This window comes from Euphorbia lathyris, chromosome 3 (genome assembly GCF_963576675.1).
Source record: "Euphorbia lathyris chromosome 3, ddEupLath1.1, whole genome shotgun sequence".
In the NCBI taxonomy this organism is placed as follows: domain Eukaryota; kingdom Viridiplantae; phylum Streptophyta; class Magnoliopsida; order Malpighiales; family Euphorbiaceae; genus Euphorbia; species Euphorbia lathyris.
In genome coordinates this window covers 11,679,543-11,695,735 of record NC_088912.1, presented here as the reverse complement: position 1 = coordinate 11,695,735, position 16,193 = coordinate 11,679,543, and the positions used below count along the sequence as shown (strand labels likewise).

Sequence of the window (16,193 nt, the reverse complement as noted above, 5' to 3'; positions counted from 1 at the left end):
TCATCCAAACAAGACTTAAGAGTAATAGTATTTTAACTTGGTCAATGGTAAAATATGTCATTATCAAAGTTATTAGGCTCGGACCGGACCGTCCGGTCCGACCGATCGAACCGGCGAGGAAGCCTTGAAATAACCGGAGAGACCCGAGATTGGACCGAGACTAGGCGGGCGGGCTAGGTGGGGTCAAGTCATGGGACCTTATTGTGGTGCGGCATTCGCGTCGCCCACGTTGTGTGTGTGCGCCCCTAACCCGATGGTTAATCGATTGCACCCCTGCCCCTACGCGTGAGAGAGCCTTTTCCCTAGTAATTGATTAAAAGCTTGTAAAGCTCATTTACTTATAAACTAGTTAAGTTTCTCATTTCTTTCCTATGTGGGATGTGAATGTTTAATTCCATTTTATCTTCTTCCAAACCATTTCCAGTGGTTCACTTTGAGCATCAATTTCTTATTCATTATTTGTCCGTTTTGAGTTTATAATATATTTTTAAAAGATCTTATGACATAGAATACGTTGATATATTTCAATTTATTCTGAATTTAATTTATTCGTTATATATTTAAGACTCAAATTAACAAAAAATAACAAACCAAAATTATTTATAATTTATTTTGGATATATATAATGTATAAAAATAATTTTAGATTAATTATATATATTTAATGTATATAAATATTATTTATTTATCTTTTCGAAAAAAAAATATTATTTATTTATTTATTACGTCATCCGGTTTGATCAATCCGAGCCATCCGAGCCATCCGATCCGACCAAGTGACCTGTGACCCAGTCATCAATCCGGTTTGATGTCCGGTCCGGTTCTAATAACATTGGTCATTATGCTAATAAAGCGCAAAGTTCAAGAGTCATAATATCAAATTTCAAAGATTAGACGACATAATAAAAGTAAGTGTAAAGTTTAAAGGCCATGTAACTAACTTGGTCCAACACCATATAAATATTGTCCGCTTGATCCAAATCCAACACACTGGGCCCAATGATATTAAAACGCGTCTGTATATATTGGATTTTCATCTTACCAATACGCCTCAGTCACTCTTCCTCCATTTACGATGTGAGATTCAGTTTATTCATATTCCCATTATAATATCTTAGGACCGCTTCTTACTATGGTCTTCTAATCAGTGGCGAATCCAGGATTTGAGGGAGCGGGGGGCAAAATTCTATGTAAAAATTTTTTAGACAAAAAATGTAAAATTGTTCAATTTTTTTATGACAAAAAATGCAAAATTGTTCAATTTTTGGTGACGAAAAATGCAAAATCGTTCAATTGTCATGCATTATTTTCATGTTTTTTTTTGATAAAAAACGTAAATTATAATGTTTCCGACTCGTAATCATCCATTTCCGGGATTCTCGGGTTGTTACGCATCAAATATCCCTAACGTTTTGGATCAGGTGCAATTTTACCCCTAACCCCTAATGTTTGTAGCCAAGAGCAATTTTATCCCTAACGTTGATAAATTGGATCAATTTCAGACACTATTATAAAAGACAGTCATTTTTTTTCTTTATTTTGCACCAATTGCATATCAATTTTGTAATTTTGCACCAATTTTACCTCTAACGTTGATAAATTGGATCAATTTCAGACACTATTATTCATGACCGAGAAGACAATTTGATGAATTATTTCTCAAATTGACCCAATTTATCAACGTTAGGGGTAAAATTGCTCATGGCTTCTAACATTAGATATAAAATTGCTCCTGACTCAAAACATTAGGGGTATTTTTGCACTTTAACCATTATTTTTGGATTTAATTTTTTTTTTTTTTTTTAATGGGATGAAGGGGGGTGGGGGGGGCAAATGCCACCTTTGACCCCCCTACATCCGCCGCTGCTTCTAATGCATTTTAGCTTCTTTGACTGCATAGGGACATGAGTTAGAGTTAGTGTAGTATTCTTAGGCAATATGATAAGGGTGTTTATAAAGAATATTTATGTCAAGCATGTATTCTGCTTTGTGTATACACATGTTCATGTGTTGGGTTGGACTCGGACCGAATATAGTGAACTTTTATTTAGAAATGCTCAGTTTAAGTCCGGCCCAATCTGGTATTAATTTAGACGGACTGAAACTCAAAAATCAAATCTCAAATTCAACTTATATAAGCTTACCTTAAATATATATGAATAGTTTTTAATAATAAAAAATAAAATTTATACTTAAAAATTAATATTAATATATAAATAAATAAACTAATATTAATAGGCGGACCGGACTGGACTGATCCGTGCTATTTTTATAAATCTCATGCATGTTCAAAAAATATATGGGCTGAGCCTAAGGATAATTTTTCATGTCCAAACTCAGTCCAGGGGACACGAGTTGGTACCTGGACCTGTGAACAAGTCTTGTATACCAATTTATGAATTAATTTGAGAAAAAGTTGCAAAAGTATTCTTAGTGTTGAAAATTAAGAACAATTTTAGCTCTTTAACGTCTAAAATGATGCAGTTTTATCTCGAACTAGTATGAACACCCGTGCCATGCACGGGATTGGGATGAGCTATAACTTATATGTTGTAGTGTGATTAAAAGATAAAATGAATTTAAAAATTATAATAAAAAATTAATTTTAAATTGTAATGAATAACATTTACCAATTTAAATTTCGTAGTTCACAAAAAAAAAATACATTATTAATTTGCTATACATATTTAAAATTTAAAAATGATAAAAAAATCTAATGAAAATTAGAATTATTTGAAATTTACATTTTCAGAGATGTAAATCGTTATATTCGTGTACTAATAAAAAATGAACTCGAGTAATATTGTTATATTTAATGATAAAATTATTCTATTTTAATAAATACTTTTTTCAAACTTACATTCTGAGTACAATTTCATAGTTTGTACTCCTGGTCACTAATAAAGATTTTTAATCTCGTCCTACTTTTAACTCTTGAAACTGCGATATACAATTGCTCATGACTGAAAAATGGACGTGGAAGATATAAGTCAATAGGATAAAAGTGGTTGTCCTTGATTTTTGTTTATTGTCATCGCGAAACAAAACACCAAGGGATATTTTCTACGCTTAAATCTGAACCGTACCAGACGATGTCAAAGAAAGTCGATGAATGACACTTTTTGTCCAATATTACAACCTGTAATTTGTTCAGCTTCAATCACGTGTTGAAGAAGTCTCCATCAGTTTAACACAATTGCAAAACAAAATTGAACCAAAATTAAGTAGGCAGAAAATCTTTAATAGTTTAAAAAAAAAAAAGAAACTCTTTAATAGTTTTCTAAAAAAAAAAAAAAACTTTTTAATAATGATTAATAAAATAGAAATTAAAAAACAGTTTCTAGCCCTCGACAATTAAGAAACCAAATTATCTGATATATTAACACATTGAATTTAAGTAAGAATCACTTTTCATCTTTTAGTTTTGGAAGAAAACAAAAGTAGTTTTAATTTACTATTTTTATTTTAAACTAAATAATTAAATGATAATTATTAAAATCAATAATTAATAATTCAAATAACAAAAAATCAGAAATTAAATAACATAAATATGTCTAAAAAATAATACCTAAATAATAAACATAAATGTACAAAAAATAAATATACATAAAATTAATATTTAAAATAACAAAATATTTAAAACAAAATGTTATATAAAATAAAAGGATTTAAAAAAAATCATAAATTGATAAAATGATTAAATAAAAGGATTTAAAAAAAAATAATAATAATAAAATATTCTAACTTTGCTTGCGGCAAAGATGCCGCAAGCAAGTTGGCTCTTAAAAGAGCCAACTTGCTTGCGGCATCTTTGCCGCAAGCAGATCTAGCTCCGTTGGAACTGGATTTCATGGGATTCCAAGGGCTCTCTTTAAATCTAGAGAGCTCTTGGAGATGGCCTAAGAGAATCAAATGACTTCAACCCACATTGAATTTACCTTGAGGAAGAAGAGTAAGTTTTCTTCATTTGCATAGGACCAAAGTTCATTGCACACGCAAAATTTCAAAGTTAAAAAGGAAGTGAAGCTACACGTGCAAGTAAAACCAAAACCATAAGATTATGAAATAAGATGCACCTAAAAAATTGAATCACAAATACACGGGGAAAGTTAAAATAAACTGGAAGATAGACATGAGAAAAATGCAATTGACCCAGCCGTTGGACCCGTTTTGACACTATGAATCAAAAACAGTTAGAAAAGCAGTGAAAGGTAAAATGTGAGGATGAAATCAAACTCAACAGTCAGAGATATTGGTGAAAACAAATTGAAATGAAAAGCAAATACCGATTAATTGACAAAGATTGTGTATCATATGAACATTATATTCTAAGCAATAGTTTCATTACTAACCCTTTGGCCTAGTATTTCAGCAAGTGAGAAGTTGGAATCTGCACCTGCAAATATAGATCTTTCATCTGCAAATGGCTCACAAGAGCACCAACACAAAACTTTGAATACATACTACAAATGAGAGGCTCAGCAAATGATTTGGAGTAATGACTGTAAGTCCCTAATGCTATAACACCAACTTTAAACTATAAAGATAAGGAGTCAAAAGTTACCTGTAAATTGGGTCGGCATCACGAGCACTGACATCCAAAACTTGAAGAATACATGAAAAACAAATCTCCGCAACTCTGCATTGCACGGTTGATCCCTTGCTTAGAAGGGAACACCATATGAAGCATCCTAAAACTCAGTTATGCATAAATCTAATATGTCCACTGCTAGGATCTTCTTCCCACCAAAGAGAATCTTAAGAAGAACAGTGAACAAAACACTACGACAGAGATAAGGACATCAATTGTGAGGTTTGGTTGTTTCTCTGTCTTCGCAATAAGTTTCTGCATCAAATGCTAAAATTTCAGAAACATTCACCACAAATACTTCTAAAGTTGTAAAGAGAAAAAGAATGTTATGTCTTACAATAATTTTTCTTTCTGCCCACTTAAGGAAGGAATATCTGCAATCTGGTAGATGGCGTCAAACACCTTCTTCTGCAAAAATAGAAACGAAGACAGACAAATATAGCAACAAATCACATGATGACAACTCTAATAGGAAAATCAATGAAATTGAAATATTATAGAGAGAATACATTAGGATTCACCAACAGCTCCCCATGAAATCGTCACAAAGAGGGTAGGAAGATAAAAGAAATCAAAAGAGAATGCATAAACAATCCCAATCAAAAACACCTCTAGATAAAGTCATTGAATTGGAAAAAATGTGTGAGATGGAGAGGAGAGATCTCCGAATTAAAAAAACCGAAACAGAAATGAAGCCCAAAAGAAAAAAGAAATAAGCAGAAAGTGAAAACCCAAGAAAAGGAAAATCTAACATGGCTGGAACCATTCAATTCAACCCATAAACTTCTAAGAGAACACATAAAGGAGTCCAATTTTTAAGGAAAATCAAAAGAAAGTTAAAGTTGAATGATAATGCTTACCTCGTAGAAAGGGAGGGAGCTAAATATAGTCTGGAGAGCAGTTTTGAGATAGTGTACGGTTATTGGAAGGGAGGGAGACTGAAGCAGTTAAGGGGAGGAGTAGAGGGAGCGAAATGAGAATAGTATGAAAAACAGTTTTGAGGAGAAACCGTTCAAAATAAGAAAATTAAATAAATAAAAATTCCTCAAAAAAATCTTAAGATGCCATGTCAACAGTTTGTAAAGTATATAGATAGGGGATTTTATATAGGGGTTCGGGATTTCCAACTCACCTCACGGACCTCCCATATATCAATAGACACGTGTACCACTAATTTAAGCCACCTGTTAACTAAAATCATTTTCTTCTTTAATTCATAAAGCCCAAATTAAAAACACCACCGATCAACTCCACCTCCACCGATCAACTCCACCTCCAGCTCCACCTTCATTGTTGCTCTTCTCCATTACATCGGTAGCCGATCAAGTGCCAGGTTCTACCGATGATGAGGCGTAATATGTTTAAGGCACAAAATATGTTTTAATAGAGTTTAAGGCTACGGACAGATGATGAGGCGGCGGAGCTCCGGTGGTAAGACATAGAAAGATCGCCTACTTATGATAGAGTGAGAAAATGGATGTTGAAGCAGATTTTGAGTAATGGAAAAGTTCTGTAGAATGAAGTTGTGCAGGTTTTGAGGAATTGATTCAATTTTCAAGTTATTAAGGTGAAGTTGTTTAAATCTTTGTTCTTAAGAAGAAAAAGAAGTGATTGATTTTTTATTTTTGTATTTTTGGCTATAACAGAGTAGGAATTAGATTCCTAAAATTAAAGTAAGATTTGAAATTTAGAGATTGAAGGAGAAACACAAGTTGGAAGCAGAGCTCTCCAACTCTTTTGAACATTATCATGACTGCAATTGAGAGCGGTGACCGGTAGCGGAAATAGACGGCAGTGACAACCGGGAGACAGAGAGCGGCGGCACTCAAACGGAGGAGAATGAAACTGATGGAATTTTCTTTGGTGTATAATTAATCATATTTTTAATTAATATGTGAAATTTATAATACCACGTGTCTATCAATGTATGGGAGGTTCTTGAGGTGAGTTAGAAATCCCGGACCCCTATATAAAATCCCATATAGATAGATAGATATTGGTAATCAAAATTTTACCCTTAACTTTTAGCAAGTTGAGTAAATTTCATATATCAATAAAAAAAGATGGATATTAATAAAAAGATGGATATTTTAATTAATAAATAAAAAAAGATGGATATTTTATTTCCGTATTCTTCATCAGTCATATATTAATTAATTTTAAAATAATTAATTTTACATTTTTATAATTACATAACTACATTAAAAATTAATATTTTTTAAATCGATAAATATTTGAATTTGTTTGGTTCAACTCGTACAGAACACAATATATATATATAAATATAAATATATATATATATATATATATATATATATATATATAAAATTAACGTGTATGTGATATGTTATTGATGAGTGATAAAATGACGTATGTATGATGTGGCGATATCAAAATCCATGACTGAGAAGACACAGTTTGATAAATTATTTCTCACATTGACCAAACTTATCAATGATAAAATTGCTCTTAATTGACAATATTGGTGATAAAACTACATCATTTAGACGTTATCAATAAAATTGCTCTTGATTGTCAATGTTAGAAGCGTTTTTGCACCTTATCTCTAATTGTTATTATTACTTGCATGTCTATTTTAAGTGTTGTATATCTAAGAACCATTGATTTTGAAAGAAAATCAACCTTATATGAGATAAGGTATCAAAATAAGTTTATGATTTCAATTTAGCTTCCACGTATAAAATAACATCAGTATAGACTTAACGTTTTAAAAAAAGTACAAATTTAGGCATCGATAACGGAACGCTGAACATCATTCATATTACTCCGTTAAGTTTTGTCAAATTGTCTGTGGAGAGGAAATTCCGAACTTAATGGAGTAATATGAATGGCGTGTCACATTTCATTATCGAGACCTAATTTGGTACTCTTTTTTAAACGTTAAGCCTACATTACCGCTATTTTATACATGAAATCTATATTGATACTTTCCTAAAAGCCTTAAGACTATGTGTCAAATTTTGGCACCATTTCGGTAGTTTTCCCAATGAAGGCCTTAACAAGTGGCTAAATTGCACCGATGGGTCAATAAGTTTGTGGTAAGTTCCATAAAAATCACTGGAACTTTCATTTTATCTCATTCCGATCAATTCAGATCAAAAAACTCTCCTGAATAGTAATACGACAACCACATTACAAAGAACTTATTTTTACGTATACATGACAGAAAAAAATAAAATAAAAAATATATTTGTTATCTACCAAATAACACTTTCAATCATTTTAAATTAAGTAAATAAAAATATAATTATTTTATTTTGTTGCCATGGGGCTATTATGCCATATGTAAAAATAGAGGTGACAATTATCATATTCGTGTCATGTCAATTTTCGGATTAGTGTTAAATGAATTAACCCTAACTTAACCCAAAAACTTTCCTGTCATAATTATGCTAATCTAATCAGGTGTTAACGTCGATTTCGTGTTATGTTTGCGAATCACATGTAATTTTACATTAACGACTTTTAATTATATAAGAGAATATAGTAATATTTGTAAATATTTAATGTCATTTTTGAATTAGTATTGATGATTCGCGAAGCCAACTGGGCCGAATCCAAAACACGGGCCCAACCGGCGATAACTTAAGCCCATGGTTCAAGTTGAATGGGCTCCTAATAAAGGAAAGCCCGGAATCCTAATAAATACACTAAAACCACCCATTCAGAGAAACGGTTATAAGGGACCACGTATATGACTACGTGGGGGACGTGGCACAGGAGGAGTAACCGCCGAAGGCGGTTACCTAAAGGTGCTTATAAAAGAAATAAGGAAGCTAGGAGAGAGGTAGTTTTTTCACATCTTTTCCTATATACACGACTATCGATTTACTAAATTCCATATAAAACTGACTTGATCGTCGGAGAGTTTTCCCGGAGATCCTGTCTCCGGTTTTGTTTTGCAGGTTATTACTACGAGAATCATCCAATCAAATTCTGCAAGTTATCAATTGGTGCGGTGAGCGTGGACCTTTTTTACCAACATCTGGTTAAAGGTACACCAGGAACATGTCAGAACCATCACGAACAACCGGAGTTACAACCAGATCAACTAGTATGAACTCAAGAGGTCCACAGACCATGAGTTCGCAGCCTGCGAGTACACAGCCTGTGATACCCAGCTCGTCGAATCCTTCAGGACAGTTGAGTCCATTATTGGAGGTCCAAGTGCAAACTGAGATGGAGATGTCGAATAGTGAGTTCGTGCAAATGGCAGGACAGGTCTTGGCTACGAATATGAGCCAAGCGGCTGGAGATCGAATGATTGGTTTATTAACTGCAATCGCTGATCACAATACCGCCGTGGCGGCTGCCCCTCCAGAACCCGTTGTCACCTCGACACAACCATCAACTATTCCTGCCATATCTACGCTTCCGCGTCGTCTCGAGAGACAATTCGGGTGGGTCAGAGTAGTCGCATGACACCACATAGCAATCCAGGCAACTACTCGCACCAAGATCCTAATATGACGATCCATCCGACCTGGCAAGCATCCCAACCGATGTCAGGAATGCAAGGAATTTTTCCGCTACAACAAACGGAGCCCTTTGTTCATAGACATTCAGAGTTAATGGCATCTGGAGCGAATATGTCTGGGCGGGAGCACACTTGGAATTTTGATCCAATAACGGGACAACGGTTAGACCCACAACGAGAACAAGTGTCAACACAGTATGGCAGGTGGATATCACCCAGAATTCACCAGCAGCGGATGGAAGAAGTTCGGCGGGAACCCAATACTGAATTGGAAGATCAACTGCGAAACATGATGGAGCGAATGGGGTACACTCCTAGGGCGAGAGCAGTGGTGCAGAGTGATTCGCCTTTTGCCCCATCGTTGCGGGAATTTATTCCAGATCACAGAATAAAAGCACCGGCGATACCTAAATACTATGGGGATCCAAATTCTGACCCTGAGGCGCATGTCAGGAACTATAGAGAGTTAATGGATGTTGCAGGAGCAAGCGAGAGCATAATTTGTCGATTGTTCTCGACCACTTTGGGTGGAGCAGCATCCGACTTATTTCGATCTCTACCCACCGAATCCATTCACAACTGGACTCAGTACAGTCGTGATTTCTGTGCAAAGTTTGTAGGTTGTAAAGCAGCGGACGTGACGGACAAACAGCTAAAAGAGATCAAACAGAAAAATTACACGTCGCTGAGGGAATTTGTCGTGGCATTTAATGATATCCTGGTGCGGTTGCAGAATCCAGATATCGTGAGCATTCGCAATATAATGGCAGATGGAACCACAGACTGGAGCATGCGGGAGGAAATCATTCGCAATAAGCCACGTACGGTGGCCGAACTAATGAAAATAGCAAAGGAATTCATGGAGGTGGATGATGTTAACAGGGAGCATAGAGCTCAAACCAGGCGAGAGAGAGATGCGGCTAGATCCACTTCAGACAATCGGCGCCATCAAAATCAAACCCAATCCAAGGGTAATTTTGTCCGAAAAAGTGATCGCTCCTTTCAAGGAGGGGGATATCAAACACCATTGAATACGACTCGCCATGAGGTGTTACTTTGGATTGAAAAGAACCCCTTAAAGAAAGATGTGCAGTTTCCCGAGGCGAAAGGTCGAACCAGTTTGGGGTGGTATCCTAATAAATACTGCAGGTTCCACAGATTGAATGGTCATGATACGAATGATTGCTACGAATTGAAAAGGGAGATCGAAAAGCTGATCGAGAGAGGCAAGCTAAGTCAATTTGTTAGAAAAGAAGCGACTGATGACAAAACAATAGTCCCACATGAAACAGAAGCAAGACCAGAAAAGAAGCAGAAAAAGGGAGTGATTAACGTAATAGCTGGCGGAATCTATGAGCCCCCAACAAAAAGATCTCGCCGTGAACAGCGAAAAAGCAACACAAGTAGGGGAGATGCCCTCAATTATCCATTTGCGCGAATCACGGAGCCGCATGCGGATGCGTTGGTGATCACGGTGGCCATTGAAGGATGGGACATCAAGCGGGTCCTTGTAGATACATGCAGTTCTTGCAACGTTGTTACTCGAACTGCATTCAACCAGTTGGGGATTCATGATGAGCGAGTAGAACATACTTTCATGGATGTAATTGGTTTTGGAGGTCAATCATCTCAAACCAGTGGACAGGTTGTGCTGGAGACAGAAATGGGCGATAAGAACCTAAAGTGGAGAGGGGATCTGGAATTTGCAATTGTGGATCTTCCGTTGGCCTATAATATAATTCTGGGGCGTCCGTTTCTATCAGAAACGGAGTCGCTCATTTCGATGAAGCATTTGACATTGCACCTGCCAACGCATCAAGGGCGAGTGGTTGTTGAGGGTGATCAGCTTACATCTCAACAAGCTTATACAATATCGCTTGAAAAAAAGCCCGATGAAGAAGATAAAGTTGACGAGAAGTTGCCAGCCGAGGCGTTGGGAGAAACAGAGTTATTCGCCATTTCAGATGACAAGAAAGTAAGGATAGCACCAGATGAAGTGCTGAAGGGGATAAGCCCAGAAATAGCAACACATCGACTGAATGTGGATAAAAGTGCAACCCCGGTGCGGCAGAAAAAGAGGGGGCATGCGCCAGAACGACAGAAGGCGATTGAAAAAGCAGTAGCAGATTTGCTAAAATCAGATGCAATCCGAGAGGTCACCTCTCCAGAATGGCTAGCCAATGTAGTATTGGTTAAAAAGCCAAATGGAACATACCGAATGTGTGTAGACTTCAAAGATTTGAATAAAGCCTGTCCGAAGGATATGTACCCGCTACCTAACATTGATATATTGGTAGATGGGACTGCGGGATTTGAAGCTTTGTCATTCACTGATGTGAAATCCAGTTACCACCAGATACCAATGGAGAAAGCGGATGAGATCAAGACGTCATTCATAACTCATCAGGCGACTTATTGCTTCAAGGTGATGCCCTTTGGACTGAAAAATGCGGGAGCAACATATCAGCGGATGATGAACAAGATATTTTCAGACAAATCAGGTGAGAACTTCTCGATTTATGTAGATGACATGATCATTAAAAGCAAAAAAATGCAGGATCATCCGCAGGATATTAAAGAAATTCTGGAAGTACTGATCAAATATGGCCTCAAATTAAACCCGGAGAAATGCACGTTTGGAGCGAGAGCAGGAAAATTCCTGGGTTTTATTGTTAGTGGCAAGGGAGTTGAGGCGAATCCTGAGAAGGTTAAGGCGGTGATGGAGATGAAGACTCCAAGAAGCATAAGAGAAGTACAACGACTCAATGGGCGGTTGGTGGCATTAGGGCGATTCATATCATGCTCTGCTAGAAGATGTCTACCTTTCTACAATGCCATAAAAAAATCTAAGTCCTTCGAGTGGACTCCGGATTGTCAAGAAGCATTCGAGGGGATAAAGCGATTACTATGTTATCCGCCCTTGATGAGCAGGCCAGTGGATGGAGAAGATTTATTTCTTTATGTATCCGTCACCAGTACGGCGATATGCACCGTAATGGTGCGAGAAGAAGAAGGGCAACAGTATCCGGTGTACTATGTGAGTAAAGTCTTAAAGGATGCAGAACTTCGATATTCGAGGTTAGATAAAATGGCTCTCGCGATGATAACCACGGCGGCTAGGTTAAAGCCATACTTCCAGGCGCATACTATTATTGTGAGAACTGGCATTCCAATGCGAAAGGTATTGCAGAAACCTGACGCATCCGGAAGATTAATGGAATGGTCAATTCGCTTGGGAGAATTCGACATTCGTTATGAAGGAAGACCAGCTTTAAAAAGTCAAGTACTTGCCAATTTCGTGAATGAGTTCACGTGGGATGAAAACGAATGTCCAAAAGTACAAAAAGAAGAGTGGAGTATGTTCACAGATGGAGCATTATCCGCAAATGGGGCTGGACTGGGAGTCGTTATTAAAGGTCCGGACGTTATTCGCCTGTACTATGCAGCAAAGTTAACATTCAAAACTACTAACAATGCTGCAGAATATGAGGCAATGATATGCGGATTGAAATTGATTAACGAGCTTATGCCAGAAAGAGTGGTAATCTACAGCGACTCTAAGCTTATGATAAATCAGATCACAAAGAATTATCTGGTGAAATAGGAAGATCTGGTCAAATATCATCAGGTTGTTAGTAGATTGACACATGAGTTAACACATAAAGTAATCGTCTGGGAGATGGTGCATGTTCCAAGGGGCCAGAATAAGAAGGCTGCCGAGTTGGCAAAAGCGGCAGCAAGTAGGGACCCATGGAGCCAAAAAGCATGTAATTTGGAAATAAGGTCATCACCAGCATTCGAAGCCGACCAGATTATGGTTATCGAAGAGCTAGAAGATGATGAAGATTGGCGGATGCCCATTCGCCAATATCTGGAAAATGGAGATTTGCCGGTTGATAAAAGTTTGGCCAGAAAGCTAATTGGGCAATCAGCGAGATACTCAATTCGAGATGGGACTTTGTACCGGAAATCGTATACATGTCCATGGCTGAAATGTATTAGCCGCAACGAAGGAGATTACGTGCTGAGAGAACTCCATGTAGGAATTTGTGGTGCACATGAAGCATCCGCAGCATTGGCAAGAAAAGTCAAGTTGATGGGATATTATTGGCCAAAGGTGGTGGAGGATTCCCAGAAAATGGTAGCGGAATGTCGCAGCTGTCAAATCCATGCGAATGAAAAGCATGTCCCTGGAGCCGAACAAGTCACTATAATGACGGCGTGGCCATTCGCGACGTGGGGGATCGATATAGTGGGCCCATTCCCAGAAGCAACAAGGAAAAGGAAGTACTTGGTAGTCGCGGTGGACCACTTCAGCAAATGGGTAGAAGCAGAGGCAGTAACCGCTCAAACGCCTGAGCGAATGATCGAGTTCTTACGAGAGAACATTATCATGCGGTTTGGAATCCCGCAAATGCTCATAACCGATAATGGTACCCAGTTCAACTGTGTCAAATTCAAAGCATATTGCGAAAGCATAGGGATCAAGAATAATTTTTCCTCCGTAAATCATCCCCAATCGAATGGTATGACAGAGGTTACCAACAGAGCCATGATTCAGGGCATCAAGAAGCGACTCGGTGATAAGAAAACGGGTTGGGTGGATGAGATACCGCATATGTTATGGGCATACAGAACTTCGGTGAAAGCAGCGACAGGTGAAACACCCTTCTCGCTGGTTTATGGGGCCGAAGCAGTTCTTCCTGTTGAAGTCAAGTCACCCACAGACAGGGTGATTTATTACTGCGCCACCCAAAATCCTATCAATGTTAAGGATGCATTGGATTCTGTTGAGGAGCGAAGAGAAAAAGCTTACATGCGAATGGCAGTATACCGCAATAGAATCAAAAAGTATCATGACAGAAAGGTGCGAAAGGTGATAATCAACGAGAAAGACTTGGTCTTGAAAAAGGCGGACAAAATACAATCCAGAGAAGGCAAAGGAAAATTGGGTGTCAATTGGGTTGGGCCTTACAGGGTATCCAAGAAATTGGGACCGGCAACCTTTGAAATAGAAGAAATGAGCGGGAAAAAGCTCCCGCGCACCTGGAATCTAGAGAACTTGCGCCAATACAAACAGGCTGAGTAGTTAAGGGAAATGACGAGTACTCTTTTTCCTTTTATGAGTCTTTTCCCACTGGGTTTTCTGATAAAAGGTTTTAATGAGGCTTTGATCCCACACAGTTTATGTATCCATGTAACGTAAAGTTTTTTTATCTTTGGCAAAATAAAGATATTCAACGGTTACAATTATTTAATATGCAATAGCTGAATGCATGTCCTTCTCAACTGATAATAGAAACACATAAATGTGTTGCCTATAAAAAGAAAGGCGGATGCATGATTACGCATCATTCGCAAAACCTTATGATCAAACCTTATGATTGTTTAAGAATTACAAGGCAGACATAAAATTAAGCGAATAAACGAGTACTCAAAAATTACGAAAAGGGTCTGGCCACCCTAACGAAAACAAAACTAACTACGAAAAATTACAAGTATGAAGTCGGCAAAAGGCAAGGGTCACATACGAAAGTAACCGACATTAAGGCAACAAGGGATAGAAACCCCATAGAAATTGCACATGTAAATAAAACGGCAAGCGAAGAAAGTAAAGTCACTCGGTTAATATATGCTTAAAGTTTGTTACATACAAAAGTTCAGATATGAATAAAACTATACTACAGTTTCTTCCTCTTCGCCCCTGTTGCCCCTTTCGCCTCCAGTGGCTTCCCCATCTTCTTTAGGGTGATCTGCTTCAAGTGAATCCCCAACAATAAGATCAGTAATCGCATCAGAGCGAGGTACCTCTGGCTCGATGTGAGAAACATTCTGCGGTGCACCTTCTTCTACATCCTGGTTTGGGATCTCGCGGCTGATTGGAAAGACATTGGAACTCTGCCAGTCAAGGAGAAGTACCTCATCCATGTCAGCATCTTCCGCCTCCAACTTGTCCCATTTTTCAGCTAAATCCTTTTCAGGAATGGAAACTTTGGGGCGATTGAGTACGCGCTCTGGATGCTCATGTTCATAGGCCGCATGGATCCGCTCTCCATACCAGTAGATGCGGGAGCTTTCTTCAGCTACGATCTCCTTCGCCTTCCTCTTTTGCATCTCCAAAGCTTCGTTGGCCGAATTCAGATTATCAACGGCCTTCTGAAGCTCATTGGACTTAGCCTGGAGTAATTTAAGAGCTTCCTCCCTCTCGCTGACAGCTTTCTGACAGGCATCCTCGAGAAACTTTACCTTGCCTTGGACATCATCAAGGAGCGACTTCTGAGTCGCCAATTCAGTACCAAGGTTTTCCAGCTCTCTCGCCCTTTCAGCATCCCTACAGAGGGCACCCTCCGCAAAATTGATAATCTGCACATTGGGCGACACATGAATGGAAGAGCAAAAGGAGGCGTATAGTTGAAAGATAGAACGTGAGTCAAAAGCAGTATACCTCTATAGCACGCTTCTCAATTCCCTCCATAGCAGTTGGAAGCGGCACTTTTTCGCGGATGCGAGAGGCAGATGGGAGTCGTCCAAGGACATTGCCTATAGAAGAAACAATGTCCTTACAGGAAAAGTTCACAGCCTTACCGAAGGTTCTAGTCCACCATCCGCTCATATCGGGGATCGACTGCGAATGCGTAAGGAAAAGAGTCAGGAGAATACGATGTGGTGGAAAATAAAGAAACCGAGAAACGTGAAAATAAAGAAAACGAGAAAAGAAGGCAAATTATAATACCTCGTGGAAGGGAGCGTGGTACTTTTCCTTTGATGGGGAGGATACGGGCGTACCACCAACATGCAAGACCGCAGAAGTGTTTTTCTTCTTAGGGCGGGAAGACTCTACATCCGCATTGTTCTTCCGTTTCCGATTTAATGTAAGGTCCTCAGAAACGGGGTCCGGCGGCACGGAAACAATGGCAGTACAAGTTGCCTCGACAAAAGGAGACGCCTCCACAGATGGATTCGCCCCTGCGGAAGAGGTTGCTTCCGCCAGCCGTTTCTTCCTCCTCGCCAAAGCTTTCGCCTCTCGATCTGCAGCGAGTTGGGATAAAGGGTCACCCCTGCAAAGGGTTAAAAGAATTCATCAAAAGGGAAATAAACTAACAAT

The 16,193-nt window shown here is 38.3% G+C and overlaps 2 long non-coding RNA genes across 4 annotated transcripts; one reads left to right on the top strand and one right to left on the bottom strand.

The window, feature by feature from the left end:
- Positions 1 to 2,774: 2,774 nt before the first annotated feature.
- On the bottom strand, positions 2,775 to 5,574 carry LOC136221912 (uncharacterized). Of its 3 annotated transcripts, XR_010685373.1 has the most exons (6): positions 5,451 to 5,574; positions 4,928 to 4,998; positions 4,564 to 4,845; positions 4,352 to 4,416; positions 3,938 to 4,025; positions 2,775 to 3,153 (listed from the first exon to the last, which is right to left on the bottom strand). It is a non-coding gene; the product is annotated as an uncharacterized lncRNA (long non-coding RNA). The 3 variants fall into 3 exon arrangements; XR_010685372.1 differs by having other exon boundaries at positions 3,938 to 4,416; XR_010685374.1 differs by lacking the exon at positions 3,938 to 4,025.
- A 283-nt stretch (positions 5,575 to 5,857) lies between these two features.
- On the top strand, positions 5,858 to 6,497 carry LOC136221913 (uncharacterized). The gene is made up of 2 exons (XR_010685375.1): positions 5,858 to 6,157; positions 6,237 to 6,497. It is a non-coding gene; the product is annotated as an uncharacterized lncRNA (long non-coding RNA).
- The last annotated feature ends 9,696 nt before the right edge of the window (positions 6,498 to 16,193 follow it).